At 42.6% G+C, this 23,771-nt stretch overlaps 1 protein-coding gene and 1 pseudogene across 17 annotated transcripts in view; one reads left to right on the top strand and one right to left on the bottom strand.

The window, feature by feature from the left end:
* Positions 1 to 22,845, bottom strand: part of sertad4 (SERTA domain containing 4) — a 74,123-nt gene extending 51,278 nt beyond the window's left edge. For 4 of the 17 annotated variants that reach the window (XM_061843371.1, XM_061843356.1, XM_061843365.1 and 1 more), the window contains exons 1-3: positions 22,566 to 22,845; positions 21,418 to 21,468; positions 8,750 to 8,810 (exon numbers count right to left, since the gene is read on the bottom strand). The gene's annotated coding sequence lies outside the window, so the exon portion shown is untranslated. Of the gene's footprint in view, positions 1 to 7,728; positions 8,557 to 8,749; positions 21,394 to 21,417; positions 21,469 to 22,565 lie in introns of those variants that run through there. The other 13 variants (XM_061843357.1, XM_061843374.1, XM_061843359.1 and 10 more) reach the window with 10 other exon arrangements.
* LOC133513865 (5S ribosomal RNA) lies at positions 7,294 to 7,412 on the top strand (annotated as a pseudogene).
* Positions 22,846 to 23,771: the final 926 nt, after the last annotated feature.

Below are 23,771 nucleotides of genomic sequence, written 5' to 3'. Positions count from 1 at the left end.
CCAGCTGTCAACGTGCAGGAGGCGGAGTACACCCTGAACTGGTTGCCAGCCAATCGCAGGGCACATTGAGACAAACAGCCACACTCACAATCTCACCTAGGGGCAATTTAGAGTGTCCAATTAATGTTGCATGTCTTTGGGATGTGGGAGGAAACCGGAGTGCCCATAGAAAACCCACGCAGGCATGGAGAGAACATGCAAACTCCACACACGCAGGTCCAGGATTGAACCTGGGACCTCAGAACTGTGAGGCCAACACTTTACCAGCTGATCCAATGTGCCGCCTTGTTTAAGACATTTAGCTGAAAATACCATGAAATGATATCTGGAATTCTGAATTTATGTTTCATATTCATCTTTTGACTTGAAACACAAATGTCGGCAGTATACAATAAAAACAAAGGAATTGATCTTGTCGTTCCAATGCATTTGGAGGGAACTCTTTACTGTATATCATACGCCAACATCACCTCTTCAAGTGCCCTAATCTGGTCCCTGCTCTATCATATACTGGCCAAGAAATGTCTGGGGCTACTTGGCAAAGTGTCTTGACCCTGGACACTCATCTTGTTTTCATCTGGCCACACAATGTTATTTTTTTTTGTCTTTAAGCCAGCGAGTGTTTTGTTTGGCAAATTATAACCTGTTCAGGAACAAAATTTTCCAAAAAGCTATTTTCTTTCCAAAAAGCCATTTTCTTTCCAAAAGCTAGGCGCTGACAAACTCATCTTTAGGAAATGTAGGGGAATTGTGGAATGAAGTGCAATCATCCTGGGCTTGAATACCATTTTACAGGTCCCAAAAGTTGGTTGAAGCTATGCAACATAAATGTGAAGCAGTATGGATGAAAAATGGTGTGTAAGTAAGTCCGTAAAGATAGTTTAGTGATTCACAGAACAGCAAATGTCCAGTTAATAGTGAGTTTGAGTAGTTCAGAAAATGGATAAATGGATGGATGGACGGATGGATGGTTGGATGGATGGACAGTAAATGTTTGTAAAGAAAAATGCTGACTGGTAATTTTTTTACATATTCTTTCATTCTGTAAATGACTAAGGAATTAGAAAATGTTTTTATGGTTAGTTTTTTTTAAGGGGGTCGGTTTAACACAACTGTTTTACTCTTGGAATTCTGTCTTGTTTACTGATTTATGATGACCATCCTACATTTTTGGGAGATTTTTTTTTTGTGCAGTCTAGCAGCTCATTATGTTCATTTTCTCAGTTATTGGTTTATTGGATATTTTTCTCTTCTAAAAATTGGCCCTTGCCTCATATTTAATTGAAAACATCCAGAGAAAAACTGATGTACTGTACTGTATTAGTCAAACACTGGTCACCATGTCGTTTGTTAGAAGATTTGAGGGAGTTTTAAAAATTCCTCTTATAAACTTTGAGAGCTGTCAAGTATTTTCTCAGCAGTTTCACAGATGCTAAAGGGTTCAGCATGTGTGGGCGTGTGTGTGAAGAACCAGTGTATGTGCTCAGTGTTTACTTGTTGTTCTGTTCTTTTTTTCTATTTCCAGGCCTTGGAGGAACAGATAGCAGTAAGAACAGTTTTTAGGTGTTTTTTACATCAAAATAGTTCCAAGTGTGCCGAAGAGGGTCGTAGCGCAGAAACACAGGCACAAACAAATGCCTGCATTCACGCATGCATGCAATGTGTCACGACTTATTAGTCGGTTGCATAAACATAGTTGTGAAGAGGGACTGCAGAGGACATAAGTATGATATTGAAATTTGTAATATGTATGTATTTGTATGTAATTTGGCATTATTGAGTGCTAAACTACACAAGCACTATCAGAAATAAAAAACATAAAAACAAATGCATGTCCAACCACAATCAGCTTTATACATGAAACAAAAATACCTGCATGGATTATGTTGTCACTGTTTAACTTTTTGTAATGACTTGGTATTCAGTCATAATAAATAATGATTTAACACATCAGCATTTTTTTTAATCCTTGGGTGTGCAAAGGTCCTATTGACGTGAAAATTTCACTGGACGTTAGAAACAATCCAAGTAGCCAAAAAATATAAAGAAAATACAAGAGGAAAAATTAATTTGTGTAAGAATGTTTCAAGACAAAGAGAAAAATAAATTGAACATGGCAACTGGGATTGTACAAAAGCCTTTGTTTGCAAACAAAGCTTCAAGACTCCTGTATGGAGAAACTCACATGCATTGATTGCTCTGCTGTGATTTTGACCCATTCCTCCACACAAGCAGTATTCAAATCTTAAAGGTTCCGTGGGCTTCTTTTATGGACCTTGAGTTTCTGTTCTTTCCATAAATTTTAGATTGGATTCAAGTCAGATGATTGGCTGTGCCATTCTGGCAATGTTTCTTTTTTTTTTTTTTAAACTAATTGTGATTTTGGATCATTATCTTGCTGTCCATTTTCATTGTTTTGTTTTCATCATCCCAATAGATGACAGCAGATTTTTTTCAAGAATGTCTCAGTACATTTGTGCATTCATCCTTCCTTCAACATTATGAAGTTTTCCAGTACCATTTACTGAAATGCAGCCCCAGATCATCATGTTCTCATCTCTGAATGTCACTGGTGTTTTTAAATTAAAGAGGAAAGGGAGCTACTTTGTGACCATTGGAGGTGCTCGGTCTCAGTGAATGGCAATGATCTATGGGATCCCTCAAGGGTCAGTTCTTGGACCTCTGCTGTTCAGCCTGTATATGCTACCCTTGGGTCAAATTCTTCAAAACTTCAATTTTGACTACCATAGCTATGCAGATGATGCACAGTTATATTTACTGTCTCTAGTTCAATTGAGGTATTGTGCCACGGTCTTCTTCTTCTTCTTTTCCTTTGAGCTTGTCCGATCAGGGGTCGCCACAGCGTGTCGTCTTAGATGAACGCATATTTGTTTGCCACAGTTTTACGCCAGATGCCCTTCCTGACACAACCCCTCTGCATCTAGCTTGGTAGAGAAGGTATTCGCAGGCGGTCTTCCATCCAAGTATTAACCAAGGCCAAACCCGCTTAGCTTCCGAGATCTGACGAGACCGAACGATCACAGGGTAGCATGGCCGTTAGATATTGTGCCACTGTGGAAATCAGATAACTGGATGAGCCAAATATTTTCTTCAACTAAATCACAACAAAACTGAGACAATTGTTATTGACAATAAAGAAAAGAAAATTGCTGTTAGTAAACACCTGGACTCTCTACCTTTAAAAACCAAAGACCAAGTCCGAAAACCTTGGTGTTCTGATTGATTCTGACCGGACTTTCAATAATCATATCAAATCAATCATAAAAACTTCCTTCTGCCATCTGAAAAAAGATATCGAGAACCTAACATATCTCTGACAAGGAACAGCTCATCCACGCTTTAATCTCAAGTAGACTTGACTACTGTTGGTCTTCTGACTGGACTCCCCAAAAAGAGTATTAAACAGCTGCAGCTCATTCAGAATGCTGCAGCTCGTGTTCTGACAAAAACAAAGCGGTCAGAGCATATAACTGGAATCCTAAAGTCCTTGGACAGGCTTCTAGTCAGCTTTAGAATAGATTTTAAAGTTCTGCTACTGGTCTATAAATCACTATTATGCTGCACACAAATGGAATAAGTTGCCAAGAGAGGTGAGGTCAGCACCAAGTGTGAATGTTTTTGAATCCAGGTTAAAAGTCTTTTTTCTCATGCTGTTGAGAATATAATCACTTTTTGATCATATTACTTGCACTGTATGCAGTTTTAATTGTCTTTTTTTTTAATATTGTGTTTGTAATTTTGTTTTTTTTCCATTTTATAAGTTTTATCTCTTTGTTTTTAGATGCCTTTAATCATGCAAAGCACATTGAGTTACCTCATGTATAAAATGCACTATACAAATAAATTTGCTTTGCTTTTCTTTGCTTCAAATAATTGTGTTTTTGGTTCAAATGGTGTTTTTAGGGTGCCGTGCAGTGATATTTCTCCTCCAATCATGGGTTTGCTTTATGGCATCCAGAAAATTTGCCCTCATTAGACTAGACTATATTCTGCCAATATTTTACTGGCTTGTACAAATGTTCAGCAAATGTTAAATGAGCTTTGACATACTTTATTTTTCAGCAATGAGGTCTTGCGTGGTGCGATTGCGTACACTATATGGCAACGGAGTACATTACTCACTGTTTCTTTGTGACAATAGCATTTGCTAATTCCAGGTTTTTTTGACACTTTCCAAAGGTGGTCTTTGGCTCTTGGACAACTCTTTTGATTTTTATTTGCACTCCTCTGTCAGAAATCTTGCAAGGAGTATCTGATTGAGGCAAATCTATGGCAAGATGGTTGACTTTCAACTTATGCATTATGGTCCCAGCTGTGCTAACTGGAACATTTATAAATTTAGATGTGCGCCTGTAACCAATCCCATTGTTAGGTTTTGCAACAATTACTTTGCGATGGTATTGAGACAGCTCTTTGCTTTTACCCATCATGAGATTTGTCTTAACAATGTCTCTTGGCAATGAGAACTTTTTGTAGTCAATCAGTTAGGACTGAACCAGCTTATATTCATTTGCACTCACAAGGTGCTGGATTTGATTTGACTATTGATGTATTTCAGGCGTTGTATTTTCACGACTTTTTGGACCTTCACAATACTTTTTTCCCTGTGTCATTTGACATTATTACACACAACTTAATTTCTGATCCCATCTGTTCTGCTTTCTTTGTATGCATGGATTAATTGGGTTGTACCCAACAATGTCAACAGTAATTTTGGGAAATATATTTTGTGATAAAAATACTGACATGTTAAATACTTATTCCAGCCACTATTTGTACCCTGCGATTGGCTTGCAAGTATCAGTATCATATATCTGTGAAATGGTGATGTCCAAGAACATCTCATGGAAACTATGAATAATGAAAAAAAATCAGTGCTAATTTCAGGATCATGTGGAAAAAAAATCTGGATTTTCACATTTGAATGAACACTAATAATAAAGTAACATGCTGCAACAATATGGTGCCCCGCTGTACTGTATTTACTTTGTTTTACGGTCAACATCTTGACTGAATGGGCATGCGTCCATGCGCAGTTTTAAAGTAGCTTCCAAATCAATTCATTTATCATGTATTACAAATGCACATAGCTATCGTCCTTGAGATGATAATTTCTGTAGAGGAAGGTGTCCCATGGTCATGCCCAAGAGCTGCCTGAGAATTCAAGACTGCGATCGCGGCAGAGTCAATGGAAGAAAGTTGTGCTAGATTAATTCATCATTCAAGATATTGCCTACCAGTATGGCTGCCTTCAATACGTGCTCCCTGGTATTGTTTAGGTTCGTGTGTTTTTCGGTCGACTCGGGACCCAAGTACGTAAGAAATGACTTGCTAACCATCAGAGTGTCTTCTCCAGACGTTATTTGGACAACTCTTGTCGATTCGTTGAATCTTTTCCCGGAGTAACGTGTCGGTGCTCTCTTCGGAGTGTCGCGGTGAAGACGGCCATTACACTACCAGGCTTTCATCTTAATCGGGCAGACCGTATCGTGGAGCTAGCACGGAAATGTGGTGGGATATGAATCTCTCTTAATGAGAAATAGTGCATGGATGTTACACAACTCAGCACACACTGCAGTGCGCTTTTAGAGTAGTTCTTGAACTGTAAGCCATTTTACTTGCTCTCTGAGTTCACCTCTTTCATTCTCTTCGGAGTTTACATTCTGCCCCAAGTTAGCATGAACACAGCACTGCTAACACTCGCAAGGTAGGGAAACAAGATTGAGAAAAAAAAACACCCAGAGTCAACCCTCAGTATCCTAGGAGATTTTAACACAGTTAAACTTCACCACGTACTCACGAAATATAAGCAGCACCTAAAATGCCTGACAAGGGAAAATAACACTTTAGACCACTGTTATACCACAATTCAACACGCATATCGTGCAATTCCCCGTGCTCCCCGAGTCTCCTCTGATCATTTCTTAATCTTCTTAATAACTACATACATGCAAGTACTTAAGTGCGCAAAGCCTTCAGAAAAATCAGTTAAAAAAATGGACTAATGAGGCAAAATTAGTACTTTAAAGCTGCTTTGACTGCACATTCGGGAGTGTCTTTGAATATTCAGCGAGCAGCCTAGATGACTTAAGGGATAGTGTTAATGCATATATCAGTTTCTGTGAGGACGTGTGTGTACCAGCAAAACAGTTTTTCGGACATTCTATAACAACAACCTGCAGTTTACAGCCAGATTTGGCCGGAGGGAAGGGTGAGCTGGCCTGAGCAGGCTCACGTGGAACGTGGGATGGACTCTCATAGACCTGGGGAGCTTTCTTGAGACAGTGACTGGTTTAATTACTTTGGTGATGGGGAATGGCCCCAAAAGCCTGGGAGCTAGCTTACTGGCACCGGTTGACGGTAATGTCGTTCATTCCTCGGTAGTCGATACAGGGATGTGAGGTGGCATCTTTTTTATTGACAAAGAAGAAGCCAGCCACTGCAGGCAAAGAGGACGGTCGAATGAGATCCGCCACCAGCGACTTCTCCACATATGTCCTCATGGCTTGGTGCTCCGAGCCTGTTAAAGAAAAAAGCCTCCCGCATGGGGGTGAGGTGCCGGGTAATAACTCAATGGCGCAGTCGGGAGACAGGCAGGGAGTACGCCGGGAGTCGAGATCAGAGTCCAGGAAGTGCGGGAACGAGGCATCAATGGCAACGATCTGGCAAAGCCGTACCATCCGCTCGGTACTATAAGTACTGCAGGTAATTACTGGGGATGAGGCGCAGGTGTGCGCCTCCAGATGACTGGTGGTGTGTCGGGGGAACTGCACACCCAGGGCTAGGACCGGCAGGATCATGACAGACAACAATAGTGGGCTAGCCAATGACCTTTACAGCTTTTAACACAGTTTTAAAAAGGACACATTCACTTCACACACACACCCACCAAGTCGCAGCACCACCCACTTCAACATCTCAAACTCAACAGTAGAACATCTATAAAAGGGACATGAGGCAGATCTTCAAACAACAAAAGATCAACAAAGCGCCGGACCCAGACTTTGTGTCCCCATCCTACCTCAAAGTCTGCGCAGACCAACTGGCTCCTGTCTTCACAAAGGTCTTCAACAGGTATCTAGAACTGTATGAAGTACCAACCTGCTTCAAATGCGCCACAATCATACCGGTCCCAAGAAAAGCAGCAGTCTCCGGTTGTAATAACTACACGCCTGTTGCCTTGACATCTGTGGTCATCAAGTCCTTTGAACGCCTTGTGCTGGGTGCAGTTTAAAGCTTCAAATCCTGTAATAGTCTACAGTATATATTACTGCTTACGGCCATGCTTCCCTGACAACGCCCGATCTCGTCAGATCTCGGAAGCTCAGCCGGTTTGGCCCTGGTTAGTACTTGGATGGGAGACCGTCTGGGAATACCAGGTGCTTTAAGATTCTCCCCCTGGCTAAAATGCAGAGGGGTTGCGTCAGGAAGGGCATCTGGCGTAAAACTGGGCCAAACAAATGTGCATTCATCTGAGATGACACGCTGTGGCGACCCCTAACGGGACAAGCCGAAAAGAAAAGAAGGAGTCTACAGTATATATTACTAATACTGATTGGACTAGCAGTGTGCGAGTGTGTGTCCCAACAACGACGCAAGGCAGAAAATAGTAGGTTCGCTGATCAAGAATTTAATGATTTAATTGCAAGAGGGAAAAAACTGTTTAAATGCCTGCTAGATTTGCTTGCATTAATCGGTCGCGCCTACCCAATGGAAAGAGCTGGAAGAGCTGGTGGCCAGGAGGTGGAGGGTCCAAAAGGATCCTGTCCGCCTTGGTCCTAGTTCGAGTGACTTGCAAGTCTTCAAGGGTGGGTAGGGTGATGTCGCTAACCGTTCAGCGGTTTTTGATTGTCCGTTGCAGTCGGAGTTTGTCCTTTTTGTGGCTGCCCCAAACCAGACTCTCATGAAGGTGCATCGTACCGATTCAATGACGCTGTGTAGAACTGTCTCAGGAGCTCTTGTGACAGGCCATGCTTCCTCAGAAGCTCTTTTGAGGACAGAGTTGATGGTCTCCCACTTCAGATCCTGTAAGACCATAAGTCCCAAGAACTTAACGATCTTGAGGGTTGACACAAGACAGTTCATGTAGACCGTTGGGCGAACACCAATGCACCCTTGATAACCCTAGCGAGTGTGATGAGCTGGTCCATTGTTCAGTGGCCAGGACAAAAACCACATTGCTTCTCCAGAGTCTGAGATTCAACAGACCCTCCTCTCCAGCACCCCTGAAGAGACCTTACCAGGGAAGCTGAGGAGTGTGATCCCCTTGTAGTTGGAACACACCCTCTGGGCCCCCTTCTTAAAATGTGGGGCCACCACCCCAATCTGCCAATCCAGAGGCACTGTCCCCCGATGCCCATGCGATGTTGCAGAGGTGAGCCTTTAGGAACCTTGGGGCAAATCTCAATCACTCCCGGGGCCTTGCCACCAAGGAGCTTTTTAACCACCTCAGAGATCCCAGACTCTGCTTCCTCATGGGATGGTGTGTCGATGGAACTTGAACAAAGGTGAGGAGGCAAGTTTCCAACGCTAGAACTTGGATCAAAGTGAAACATATTCAGATCGTGGTTCATTACATAAATATGTAATATTACATACATATTTACAACATATTTGTTGTTTTCCCCATTAGACTTACATAAACTGTTCATTGAATTGCTTTCACACAAAAAAAATATTGGCTGTGATAATAAGCAATAGATACGGAGTCTGAGTTCAGAGCCCTTACTGTCAGAGTGAAATTTGTTGATGAAGTCATCCAGCTGGCCCAGCTGGCAAGGCATTGCCATCTCCACCACCACATACAGGAATAAAAAAAAAAACAGTGGAGTCACAGAGAATTGCAGACAGTGGAAAAGTAGGTGTCATTTCATCACCTCTTTCATTGTTCTCGCAAAGCATGACTGTGAGAAGTGTCAACTCGCAAAAACAAAGTCCAGGACAGAAAATGTGTGACATTCTATGTTTACAACTGCATTATGGACAGGAAGAGGAAAATCCCATCTTTATAGTGTGAAACTGTCAATACATGTTCTCAATGTAACCTTATTGACTAATACTCATATTTTATCACCGTGTGTTTCAGGTGAACAGAACGACCATATCTAGCAGTGGATCACTGCAAGGAGAGAGAAGGGGATAAACAAGTGCAGCATTATACACACATAAATGTGTCAAAGAGTATCTCCAATGCTCTTCCTCACGTGTAAACCAGAATGTGTATGTATCTCTGCATGTGTGTGTGGATCTGTGTGCATGTTGGACCTACGTGAATCTAAGTGACACATCTCTGCTGTGAAAAAATAAGTGGGCATAACCTGTTAGAGGTACCTGCGGTTTCACAGACAGGGACCTGATAGAAAGCATCAGAGCTCTGTGATCTCACACCAGACACTCTAAAATCTCCAACGAGGAGTCTTATTTTGATGGCATCTACCACGACGACCCACATTGAATGACAAACACTATGTCGGTATATGACCTGTTGGGCAGTGACCTCAGAAATAACTGCTTCATAATTAACAATTATTAAATAATGAAATCGGGGACAGTAGCTTTTAAATAAGGACATGGCTTTTGAATAGGAGTGTCACATTCCAAACTGGAAAACTGCTGCAAACTGCACCAAACAAAGACAATGGATACTAACTGTTGGAGAGATGCTAGTCTACTGCCTAACTGCTGTCAAGGTGCAGTAAGGCAGTAAACCTCCCGCCAACCGTAGCACGAAAGATGCATTCCTGTTCAAAGGGGAAAAAACACCCCAGAAGTCTGAGGTGTGAATGTGGTAACTACTCACTATTGGTGATTCGAACCATCTTCCCAAAAAGAAGTGCTTTCAACTAACATGGTAAAGGTGGATGCTAAGTGTGGAATTCTTTATCATTTGTATATTTTGATTGAGAAGAATTTCAATCAGTTTTTATAAAGACACGTGAACCGTTTTAAATAGTATGGGTATGGGAAAGCACGCACACGCACGCACACACACACACACACGCACGCACACGCATACATATACACATATCATCTTTAATAGAAGGATCTGTGGAGAATTTCACAAAGCAAAAGTTTCACTACCAGCCAAACCTATTTGTGCCATTGTGGACCACAAATACATATTCATGATGGGGATGGTTGATTCCCTCCAGTACGTTCATATGAAAAGATATAGTACAGTAGGAAACATTGAGTACATGGGCTTCTCGTTCATGTTTGACAATTGATGATTTGTACTGTAGAATACAGTACAGCATTCCACTTACTTTTACTGTTTTTGAGGCAAGTCTAAATCAACCAAGGGTTTAGATTGGTACAGCCCAAGTAGTGTTAATGTCATTCTTGGCCCAATGTCTGATGAAAGGCCGTCGTTTAAATATACATCGACTTTCAGCATGCAATGCATGTCTGCTAAGGGGCATGTTTTGAAATTCTGCTGCAGATGTGAGTCTCAATGTCCTGCTGAGAGAGATGAATGGCTCGGGGTTCTGCTAGCTACCTACAGGTTAACTTCCTTAATGGGGAGAAGAATCTGCTGAGAGCAAGATATGATTGATAGCGTCACAAGTGAACGAGAGGGAGGGAAACACAGCAAGAGCTTGTGATAAAGATGGAGAGGCGGTGGGCTCTACCAAGCAGCAAAATCAAGAATCCTGGCACTGCCCTTTGACAGCTTATTGCCTATAAGACACCATGCTGTCAAGGCAGGGCACTTCCTTTCGTTAGAACCTTCTCCGCTTTGTGAACTTAATTTAAAATGGTTATCCTTCCATGTTATGTATTTGATTATAATCAGGAAGTCCCAACGTTTTTTTTTTTCCATCAGATAAGTGTCATGGGCCAGCGGCAAGGAGGCGGACCCAAATGCAGGACTCCCTGGCAAAGGCATAATGTTCGGAGTGGTTTTATTCCCAACTAAGGTCATACACAGTTTAAGGAGTCCAAGAAGGCAGAGACACAAAAACCCTCGGCTAGAGGCAAGGTCCAAAAACATGAAACAAGGTCCAATGGCTATGAGGCAAAACTTGGAAACATGAACAAAAACGTGACTTGACTATGGTGGCACAGGCTCGCTGTGACAAAGGGTTGCTCTACACTAAACTTGCAACTTACGCACAGTAGTAGAGTAGCCCAGGATGCAGTGAAGCATCTGCAACGAACTAGCAAATGCCAGTGACACAGTCACCAGTTGAGTGCTTGGTCAATTAGAGTCCCGAATGCAACACAACTTAGACAGGTGTCAGAGGTGGCACTGCCCAGGGCAGTGGCCTGGCCACACCCCTCACAGGAAGCACTGCCCACAGCAGTGGCCAAGTCATGCCCATGACAGATAAGGACATAGCCCATACCTTTTCGACATATCCACAATTATTTCTGTGCTTATTCCATGCAGACTACAGACTGCATGGAATAAGATCATATACTGCACTGCAGTACAGCTTTGCTTTTATTACATTAAGAAAGTGACATTCATCCACAGTAAACCATTATTCATCAAATGTTTAATTTGTATGAGATGATGACCCTGGGCTGCATGGTGGGTCAGCTGGAAAGCGTTGGCCTCACAGTTCTGAGGTCCCGGGTTTGATCCCGGACCCGCTTGTGTGAAGTTTGCATGTTCTCTCCGTGTCTGCCTTGGTTTCCTCCCAGATCTCAAAAACATGCAATATTAATGGGTTGTTTTCACTGACGTCACATGTTTTGCTGAATTACCCCCTCCCAAAAAACCATCCACCTTGTCGCTTGATTCAGGTGTGGTCTATACTCAGAGCGGATGCACATAAAAGTGCGGTCTACCAAGCCAGCCTCCGATCTACGGCAGTCCCGCGTTGCGTGCCCCCCACCTCACAACAATACATCACGGTTGCCGACAGGAATGTTTGTTCTAATGTGTCGCTACCTTGCTGCCACTAACAACGATTATGTTGAACTAAACTTTCATTATCTTCAAAACATTGCCGGTATAGACCGTAATTCCTTGACAGGCCAGTGCATTTAACTTTTCTTCAGATGAAGTTTGTCAGATCAAGAATTTTTACAGATGAAAAATTTTAAATACTGTTTTATATCATGTACTACTGATGTCAGTTGAAATTGGAAATTATCCTTTCTGAGTTTGAAGTTTTACTTTTCTATTTTAGTTATGTATTTGTTTATTTTATTTTTAATTTACAGTTATATTATATTAATCCTGTAAATTATTTTAAGGTCTTGAGATTCCATCCCTAATCACACCTGCAACTTTATCTGCGAGCATGACTGACCACACCCGTACATTTTTCAAATGTGAGTGACTGCGTACCAGTGTTGTTGACTCCGGAATGCTCTTCGTTACTGTTTGTGTTTTTGCGTTCCACCGGCGTCTCGGGACTCTCAAGTAGACAAGAGAGGACTTGCCAACCGTCAGAGAGTCTTCTTATGAATTTTCTTCTGACTTTTTTTCGACAACACCTGCCAATTCGCTGAAGCTTTTCCAGAGTTGCTAGTCGCTAGCTCTTGAAAGCCTCGCGATCCGGTACACAAGTCCAGCTGCGTAAGTGGGGACATTGTCAAACGCGTCCAACAAAAGGCTTTGGACATTCTCCGGCTCTGTGTTTCACGGAGACTTGGCTTTGTGGACGATTGCCCGACGCTGCTATCACTCTGCCTGGTGTCAACCTCCATCATGCTCATGTGTCGCTGAGCTAACAAGCTTAATCAATACTCTTTTCAGAAGGTCAACATTACAGCTAAGATGGTTTTTTGTTCGTCACTTGCATGATTCGAGAATTTTGTGAAATACTGAATTTGTTTATTCTTTTGTCTTTCTGCCATTGTTATAAAATTTTAAACAAATAATAAACATTCCGCTTTGCTTGTGGTAAACTAATATACAGGTTTTACTTTTTGAAAAAAAAAAATGGAATAAATGGAGTTTGCCTCGATATTAAACAAAATAATATTACAAGCAAGCAAAACAAACTTACTGTCAAAATAGTGTGGCAACTCCGATTAACATTTTCAGGAGTTATGCATCTTTACAAGTGGGTGAATAGTTGATGATTATCAGAGCAATGATAGATTCCACCAAACCAAACTAATCAGCAAAATAAATAGCAACACAACTTTCATGTAGAGCCATTATTTTCTTCTTTTTATTTCAACAGTATTAAGATTTCAATTCATAATGAAATTATCACTAACAATTCACAGAAGCCATCCGGAAGTCATTCATCTTCCTAGTCAAACTCCTCCCATGCCAATATTGTTACTTCAGTAAACACCAAAACCACGTTCCACTTGGCCTGCCAGTATCTATCATCTGCTTCTTGTGTCGCACTACCAAAACATGCCTGATAGGACTCCTTCTTCAGCTCGAGGGCATTCCTTACTGCTGCTGTTCAGAAACAGGTTCAGGGCTTGCTGCCATGACAGGCACTGACCACCTTACGACAACATTTTCAGTCAGGCTCCTGAACGATAGTAGTGCATAACATGATCCAGTCGGACTCAATGCGCCCGGTTTTGCCACAGGTGAGAGTTGCAACTCCTTCTGACAGGGGATTCTGCCAGACATTCCCACCAAACCCTCACAGTACGTTGGTTCTGCCAGTTTGGACCTGCATTTTCCACCACCATCGGAACCAACCCACTAACAGGCAGTGATAGTTTGAGTTGGGCATAAGCTACAATCAGGACCTATCCCCCCAGCCAGAGGCAGAGGGAGGCGACTGACTCATCCACCGGTGTAAAACCCAATTAATAGGCACTTGAGTTGGGGAACAAAAAGTATGGCCACACCTGTTTGGTGCCTTTGACCGTGAGCAACTCCAGAGTTCAAAAGGGTTCAAGACCTCTGAATGGGACTGGTACCGGAGCTAAAAATGTGTTGAGGAGGTGCGCTTGACTATAGCTGCAACTTCTCAACCTGCATGCCAGCTCGGGTGCCTTACCTGCCAGGGAGGTGACAATTCATGTCCCTAGAGCCAGTTTCTGAAGTTTCAGATCAAACCACCATGGTCCCCGCATTTGGCCGCTACCCAGCTCTCTATGCGCCTGGTCCATTGCTCCCCTGCAACCCCCCTGCCCCATGTTGTGAGCCCATGAAAAGGAGGATCCACATCATCTCTTCAGGGTGTGTCGAGTCGGCCCCCGTGGGTGGAGCCCCGGCCACCTTTGAGTCCCATCTCCAGGAGTGTCTCCAGTGGGGAACCCCAGTGACCCGCTTCGGGGCAATTGAAAATGAAGTTTAAGTAATTCATCGTAGAGGGTCATTTGAGCTGTGCTTTTTCTGATCCCTCACCATGGATCTGTTTGCCATGTGTGACCCTACCATGGACGTAACACCCCAGACAACTTAGGTCCTAGGATCATTAGGACACACAAACCCATCCACAATGATAAGGTCCTCACCTCAGGGAGGGGGTTCATCACCATCCATCCATCCATCCATTTTCTTTGCCGCTTATCCGCACAAGGGTTGCGGGGCGTGCTGGAGCTCAGCTGTCAACAGACAGGAAGCGGGGTACACCCTGAACTGGTTGCCAGCCAACCGCAGGGCACATCGAGACAAATAGCAGCACTCACAATCACACCTAGGGGCAATTTAGAGTGTCCAATAGGTTGTTTTCACGTGACTTCACCCATTGTGCTGCCTCAAACGATGGCCATTTTCGATCCCTGACCTCCGTTACTCATACATACGCAAGGTGGACGACATTATGTTTCTGACTGCATTTATTGAAGACGCGACTGACAGCACATCAAGGCCAGACTGACTACTATGCTACCTGGCATACACACATCATGGGACTCAGGACTGCGTCACAAAGGCACAGTATTGTGCCCTTAATCTTTTACTCTATGTTAGACAGAAATCACGAAGGAGGAGCACATACCTGTATGCTAACATACAGATTCTGCACACAAGTGTGATATGTAACACGAAAATAGGAAACTGTCAATGACGAATTTGTCTTTGGGTTATATTATATTATCTATTGGGTTATAATATATTATATTATGTGGCTTCTCGGTCTTTCTCTGACTCTGGAAAGATCTCGCGCTAATATCAATGTAGTTTCTCCGTCGATATGCATGGAAATACCATTGAAATACCCCTCGCTGAAATACTTGAAGCCCTACTGTCTGCTCTTCAACGATATTTCACTATTCGGTAAGAATGCGAGTGAAAAATCAGCTGGTAAATCGGACAATTTCGCTCTTGACTTTTCTTCCTGCGACGCCATTTTGTCTAATGTTTGTCTGAGGTTAGCAACAGTGGGGTGACGTGACTTCAGGAGGCGTGGTTATGTGCCCTGTACGGAGGGGTCAATTTAGAGTGTCCAATTAATGTTGCATGTTTTTGGGATGTGGGAGGAAACAAGAGTGCCTGGAGAAAACCGACACAGGCATGGGGAAAACATGCAAACCCCACACAGGGACCTCAGAACTGTAAGGCCAACACTTTTCCAGCTGATCCACCGTGCCGCCCCAAACAATACAGTGCCGTGAAAATGTATTCGTTCACCTTTTTTTTTTTTTTGCTCATCTATCACCCTGCATGGTGGGTCAGCTGCCACAATTCGTTTGTAATCAGAATCAGCTTAATTGGCTAAGTATAATGCTCTTGAGACAGCTCTCTGTTCTTACCCATCATGAGATGTGTCTTGATTCACACCTTGGCAATGAGACCTTTTTCGTGGCTGTTAGGACTGAAGCAGGTGATATGCATTTGCACTAACATGGATCTGGATTGCTGTTTGATAGTTGATAGACTTTAGGTGTTGCCTTGGCTTTCAATGTCTCTTTGCACCTCACTTTCTTCATGTGTTCACTGCTTTCTCCGTCATTTCACATTCGGCATCCATTTTCTGAGACGCTTATCCTCACAAGGGTCGCGGGAGTGCTGGGGCCTATTCCAAGGTGCCATCAGGCAAGAGGCAGGGTACACCCTGAACTGTTTGCCAGCTAAACACGGGGCACATAGAGACAGTCAACAGTCACACTTACAATCACACCTGGAGGCAATTTAGAGTCTCTAATGAATGAATCATTTTGGAATGTGGGAGAAAACCAAAGTGACAGGAGAGAAGCCACGCAGGCACGGGCACAACATGCAAACTTCACACAGGCATTTTAACTCAAAACTGTGAGCCCAATGCTCTACAGCTGCACCACCGTGCCGCCCATTTCACATTATTACACAACTTAATATCTGATCTTTTTTCTTCTTTCTTTGTATGTATAAATTACATTGGTTGTTCCCAACATCTAGTGAAATCTTCACGTTGATAATATCTTTAGAAGACGGTATTTTTAGGGAGAAAAATAGTGGTGTTAAATATTTCTGCCGAACTATAGACAAACAACGATTTACACACAAATTCCCATTTCCGAGCCATTCAGTCTCCAATTAACCTGCCATGCATGTTTTTTGGGATATGGGAGGAGGCCGGAGTACCCAGAGAAAACCCACAAAGGCATGGGGCACAATATGCAAACTCCACAGAGGTGAGGCCGTATTTGAACCTGGGTCCTCAGAACTGTGATGCAGATTCTAACCAATCATCCACTGTGATTCCCATCAAAGAATATAAAAAATGAAATTTGGATGGAAGCGGACCTTTAAGATTCAATTTCATGTTAAAAAAATAGCAAGTATCGCGTGTATTGTATTATCACATTTTCCAAATCCTTCATGTTCCAAACTGAAAAATTCTCAAAAGATCTTTTCTCCAAAGGGAAAATTCATTGGGCTCACTGACTGCTCGCACCAACAACGGGATGGCTGTACAGATGACTCCCCGAAAAACACACCACTAACATGACTATTTAGAACAGTGAACTGGGTCATGCCTACATGACCACTTATTTATTCCCTAAATATGTTTTTGAGCTGGAATATGAAAATCGCGGCGCGGTGGCTCAGCTGGAAAGTGTTGGCCTCAGAGTTCTCAATCAATCCCAGACCCACTTGTGTGGAGTTTGCATGTTCTCCCACATCCCAAAAACTTCTTTTTTTTTCTTTTCGGCTTGTCCCTTGAGGGGTCGCCACAGTGTGTCATCTTTTTCCATCCAAGCCTATCTCGTGCATCCTCCTCTCTAACATCCACTGTCCTGATGTCCTCCCTCACAACATCCAACAACCTTTTCTTTGGTCTTCCTCTTGCTCTTTTGCCTGGCAGCTCCATCCTTAGCAGCCTTCAACCAATATACTCACTCTCTCACCTCTGAACATGTCCAAACCATCAAAGTCTGCTCTCTCTAACCTTGTCTCCAAAACATTCAACTTTGGCTCTCCCTCTAAAGAGCTCATTTCTAATCCTATCCAACAAGCTCACTCTGAGTGAGAACCTCAACATCTCCATTTCTGCTACCTCCAGTTCTGGTTCCTGTTGTTTCTTCAGTGCCACCGTCTCTAATCGCTACATCATGGTTTTGTAAACTTTGCCCTTCATCCTAGCAGAGACTCTTCTGTCACATAACACACCAGACACCTTCCGCCAACTTTTCCATCCCACTTGGACCCGTTTCTTCACTTCCTTACCACACTCTCCATTGCTCAGTATTGTTGACCCCAAGTATTTGAAGTCGTCCACCCTCGCTATCTCTTCTCCCTGTAGCCTCACTATTCCCCCTCAGCCCCTCTCATTCACGCACATATATTTTGTTTTACTTCGGCTAATCTTCATTCCTTTCCTTCCCAGTGCGTACCTCCATCTTTCTAATTGTTCCACCGCCTGCTCCCTGCTTTCACTGCAGATCACAATATCATCTCAGAACATCATGGTCCAAGGGGATTCCAGTCTAACCTCGTCCGTCAGCCTATCCATTATTGCCGAAAACAGGAAGGGGCTAAGCGCAGATCCCTAATGCAGTCCGACCTCCAGATTAAATTCTCACACAACACCAACGGCACATCTCATCGCTGTTCTGCTGCCCTCATACATGTCCTGTACTATTCTAACATATTTTTCCGCCACACCAGACTTGCGCATGCAGAACCACAGTTCCTCTCTTGGTACTCTGTCACAGGCTTTCTTGAGGTCTACAAAAACACAATGTAGCTCCTTCTGTCCTTCTCTGTACTTTTCCACGAGCATCCTCAAGGCAAATAATGCATCTGTGGTACTCTTTCTCGGCGTTAAACTATACTGGTGCTCGCAGATGGTTACTTCTGTCCTGAATCTAGCCTCCATTACTCTTTCCGATAACTTCATTGTGTGGCTCATTATCTTTATTCCTCTGCAGTTTCCACATTTCTGAACATCGCCTTTGTTCTTAAAAATGGGGACGAGCACACTTTTCCTCCATTCTTCTGGCATCTTCTCTCCCACTAGTATTCTATTAAATAAATTAGTCAAAAACTACACAGCCACCTCTCCAAATTGCTTCCATACCTTCACTGGTATGTCATCGGGACCAACTGTCTTTCCATTTTTCATTCTGTTCAGTGCCTTTCTAACTTCCCCCTTACTAATCATTACCACTTCCCAGTCATTCACACTTGCCTCTTCTACTCTACCTTCTCTCCCATTTTCTTCATTTAACTTCTCAAAGTACTTTTTCCATCTACTTAGCACATTACTGGCACCAGTCAACATATTTCCATGGCTATCCTTAATCACCTTTACTTTCTGCATATCCTTCCCATCTCTGTCCCTCTATCTGGCCAACCTGTAGAGGTCCTTTTCTCCTTCTTTCGTATCTAACCTTGTGTACATGTCGTCATATGCCTCCCGTTTAGCCTTCGCCACCTCTACCTTTGCCCTACGACGCATCTCAATGTATTCCTTTCGCCTCTCCTCAGTCCTCTCCGTGTCTCACTTCGCTAATCTCTTTCCTTGGATGACTTCCTGTATTTTGGGGTTCCACCACCAAGTCTCCTTCTCTTCTTTCCTACCAGAAGACACCCCAAGTACTCTCCTGCCTGCCTCTCTGAATACCTTGGCAGTGGTATTCCAGTCTTCTGGGAGCTCTTCCTGTCCATCTAGAGCCTGTTTTACCTCTTTCCGAAAGGCCACACAACATTCTTCCTTTCTCAACTTCCACCACCTGATTCTCTCATCTACCTTTGTCTTCTGAGTCTACCAGAGTCATCCTACACACCACCATCCTATGCTGTCAAGATACACTCTCCCCCACCACTACCTTACAGTTGGTAACCTCCTTCAGATCACCATCTGCACAAGATATACTCCACCTGCGTGTTTCTACCTCTGCTCTTGTAGGTCACTCAATATTCCTGTCTCTTCTGGAAATAAGTGTTCACCACTGCCAATTCCATCCTTTTTGCAAAGTCCACCACCATCTGTCCCTCAAAGTTCCTTTCCTGGATGCCGTACTTAACCCTCACTTCTTCATCGCCCGTTTCCTTCACCAATACCAATCACAACTCTCTCACTGTCTGGGATGCTCAGAACTATGTCATCTAGTTCCTTCCAGAATTTCTCTGTCAACTTGATGTTACATCCTACCTTGGGGCATAACCGCTAATCATATTATACATAATCCCCTCAATTTCAGATTTCATCTTCATCACTCGATCTTATACTCTTTTCACCTCCAAGACATTCTTCGCCAGCTTTTCCTTTAAAATAACCCCTACTCCATTTCTCTTCCATTCTGCTCCATGTTACAATAATTTAAACTCTACTAAGCTTCTAGCCTTACTCCCTTTCCACTTGCTCTCTTGGATGCACAATACATCAACCTTTCTCCTAATCATCATGTCAACTAACTCCTGAGTTTTTCTTGTCATAGTCCCAACATTCAAAGTCCCTACACACAGCTGTAGGGTTTGTGCATTCCTCTTCTTCTTCTGACTAAGCCACACTCCTCCTCTTTTTTGTCTTTGACTGACATTGTCTGAATTTCTACCTACGCCTTGCGGATTAACAATTCAGGCCAGTAGGAAGCCTGGGCCACAACCTAACCATTATGGAATCTGAACGCTCATATATCTTTGGCACAGTTTTACGCCGGATGCCCTTCCTAATGCAATCCTCTGAATTTATTCGGGCTTGGGACCGGCTGACAGCTTGCACAATATTGTGCTGCCCAACGGACTGCAGATAGTCAAAAAAAAAAGAAAAGAAAAAAGAAGAAGCAATCAAATAACCAAAGTCAGCACATAAAATACACAAATCACATACTGCCTAATCTATGTTAAAGTTAAGGTCAAATTAAAGCAATCACATAAACACAGTCAGCACATAAGGTACACAAATCACATACTACCTCTGTGAAGATATAAAAGATATGTCAATTTAAAGGCTATGTGGATGGAAGGGATTCATACCACAATGGCCCTCACTCTAGTAGTTGAAGGTTGGGTTGAGTCCAAGTTCGATGTTTGGTCCTCGTTGTATACGTAACGAAGGTAATGTTTTTGGCGCGCTAAGCTAGGCTAACTTGGGTCAAGCAGTTTCAACGCGAACGATATGGCGATTTGGTTATTAAGATGTACTAAGATAAGACTTGTTAAATTTCCTATAAGTCCTCACGGCCCTCATTGTACAAGATATGAAGTTACTCATTCATGTTCAATGTTTCTTCCACAGCACGGATTGATCACAAATTTGTCTCGTAGATAGCCTGCTAACCTATTGTAGTTTTGGCTTATGAGCGAGTTTAAGTTTACATTTTCACTCGCCCAACTTCCTAATAAGTACTCACGGTCCTCGTTGTCTATGATACGTAGATTTTGTAGGTCGTGTGAGTTCTAGCGTTTGATGTATACCTCCTCGGCAAATATTTGATTAAGTATGCGACTTGATCTTAAGGGGTTTGTCTTGGCTAGGCTAGGCTGGGAAGTTTCAACACGAACAAATACGGCTCCAATTTGGGTACCAAGATTACACAGATGATGATTTTAGTCCATTGAAGTTGTCACCAGGGGCGTCCCACGCCGAGTATTCACCAGGCTTTATTTATTGTACGGTTGTGCAGGTCAGAGCCTCCTCGATTTGATGTTACCAGTACGGGTACAGGAAGCCAACTCCCTCCCACATCCCAAAAACATGCAACATTAATTGGACACTAAATTGCCACTAGGTGTGAGTGTGAGTGCGGCTGTTAACAGCTGGGAGAGGCTCCAGCACTCCCATGACCCTTGTGAGGATAAGCAGCTAAGACAATGGATGGATGGATGATTAGAAAACTTTGATATTGTGAAGCAGCAGTATTTTTGCTAATGATGACTTCAGTTTCAGGATCTGATTTTTGTAAACGAAGACTTTGATCTACCACCCTCGTCCCTATAGACCAGACATTTAAAGAAGATGGGAGATTGTTTGTCATGCCTCTCCTTGTCAGGCATTTCTGCATCTTTAATTAATTATGGAGTCCTCCTTGACCAGTTTTCATCTGTCTTTTCCATTTTTTTTTTTTTTTTTTTTTATGAATGAGACCCACCTTATGCTGTGGAAGGTTTCTGGAGACAGTGCCTTGTGCTGAAAGATGTGACTAAAAAAAAACAAGAGGAAACATCTTTGTGTGGATTGAGGAAATGCGTTCTATTGGTTGAAGTGCAACATGTCATATTTTAAGGAATGCCACTACTTTGGGATCAAAATTAGCAAATGGGGTTCACCAACACTACAGTAATTACAATAATAGACAGTAAAGTTTCTTTCGGCTTGTCCCTTTAGGGGTCGCCAGAGCGTGTCATCTCAGATGAACGCACATATATGTTTGGCACAATTTTTACGCCAGATGCCCTTCCTGATGCAACCCTTCTCAGGGAGTGGAGGCCCCAGTGGGATACGAACCCACAACCCCTGGTTTACCAAACCAGAAGAAATAACTATTAAACTAATCCTTACAAGAAATAATAAAGTCAGCTTTCCAATTACAATGTAAAAAGCCAAGATTCCTTTGCACAATAATGAATTGATGATGGAGAGATGTCATGAGTGGAGTGGCTTTTGTCACCCTTCTTAATACGCTAAACCACTCAGTGTATCATGTCACGGGAGTCATTGATTGACCTGATTTACACGAGAGGCTATTCATCAGCAAAGCTATAACAGGTTCATTCAGAAGGGGACACATTTTAGTGCACTCAATTGCATTCTCCTGTCAATTTGACAGCAATTTTTAGATTTATAGTTTGTTTGTAACTCTTGAGAGAAAATCTAGTGAGACACATCAGATGAACTGTACCACAGTAATCCCTATATCGGGATTTATTTTGTCATAGTTTATACAATATTTGTGTTACTATTGCCATTTCCCAATATATATTATGTTAAAATGTGATCGTACTATCTTGTGTTTTTCAAAGACCTTTAAAAAAAGGGAATTCAAATGTGCCTATAGTCGGGTTATTTCGATATCGCGGATTTCACTTATTGCGGAGTGGTCTGGAACGTAACACCTTCGATGGATGGGGGATTACTGTTTTTGAATTATACATTATTTGTTGCTAGACCAGGCGAATTGTGTTCGTTTGTGAGTCTCAAGATAAACTTCAGTAAAACTTTTAATGCTAAGACCTATTACCCTGCAATGGGGACTTCGTAGTTTCAAATGATCAAACCACTATTAAGTACGCGTCTTACCGGAGTTGAATTCCTTTGGTATTTAGCTCCACACTTGCTTTTTATTCGCAGGCGAAATCCTTAACGCAGCAATAAAAGGCAAAGGTGAGGGCAGTGACAAAATCGATGTCAGTCATGAGTGATTTCGTCCAAAGAACTTTCCCGAGAACAAGGTCCGGCTTGGGTGCTGCTGCTGTCTCGGCTCTTGCGAATATGTGGCAAGGAAGAAAAACAACACCAGCGTCGCAGTTGCATCCCTTCGAATCAACTGCTGCGGTGAGGCGTTCGAGGACGCCACGGAATTTGCCACACTGGTCAGTGGCACGGCTCTGGCCGATCCATTCAACAAAAAGATTTGGGAAATTTTTTCCAAATATTTTTGGTTTCTATCATGAATTAGTCAAGTTAAAAAGTACAGTTAAAAAAAAACTCTTGTACATTAGGTCTGGCGATCTTGAATGTCTTCAGTGCGATTCCATTTGAAATATTGTACATTCTTGTTTCGTATTTTCTAATCTGAGTTAGATTTTTATGTGAATTTCGGTATCTCCGACAACACTCAAAGGTGTCGCACTTTTATTGCATTTTTTTTACATGGCGCGAAGTGCTGCAGGGATGTGACCGACAAAGTGGGGGGGGGGGGGGGAACAAGCCCCTCTCATCTGTTATGCATTTCCCTTTGATTCCGCAAGCAGCCACTGAATCCTATTTTCCACCATTCTTCCCTCAAATGCTTTGTTCTGTGTTCGCTGTGGAATGTGCAGTTTAAGTGCAGTTAGCCCTCCCCAACCTCCCACCAAAATAATACTTGGGGGGGGGGGAATCTTATCTCTGATCTAGGTTTCTCTTTGCTTTTGCCACTAAAGGTGATTGTGAAGGCATTATATTAATTGTGTGCCAAAATCACAGACATTAAAAGGCCCATCGGTGTCCAAAACTGAACACGTTACACATTAATAATACCAGATTCGAATGATCAGGTGTTTCATAGAAATCGATCAAGATAATAAAAGAACCCAAACATGCACATTAGACACAGTGAGTCTTTTTTCGACTCCAGGCACTAATTATGAGGAATATTTTTTCATGATACAATAATTAAAAAGTCACAATGACAGCGAAGAACCACAAATCTCTAATCACTGTCAAATCCACCAAACTGGGAATTTGATGACCAATAAATATTGATCCTTAATTTTATCAATATAAGTTATTTACACATCGACT

Source organism: Syngnathoides biaculeatus, chromosome 15 (assembly GCF_019802595.1).
Source record: "Syngnathoides biaculeatus isolate LvHL_M chromosome 15, ASM1980259v1, whole genome shotgun sequence".
NCBI classification, from domain to species: domain Eukaryota; kingdom Metazoa; phylum Chordata; class Actinopteri; order Syngnathiformes; family Syngnathidae; genus Syngnathoides; species Syngnathoides biaculeatus.
This window is presented reverse-complemented; position numbering and strand designations above follow the sequence as displayed.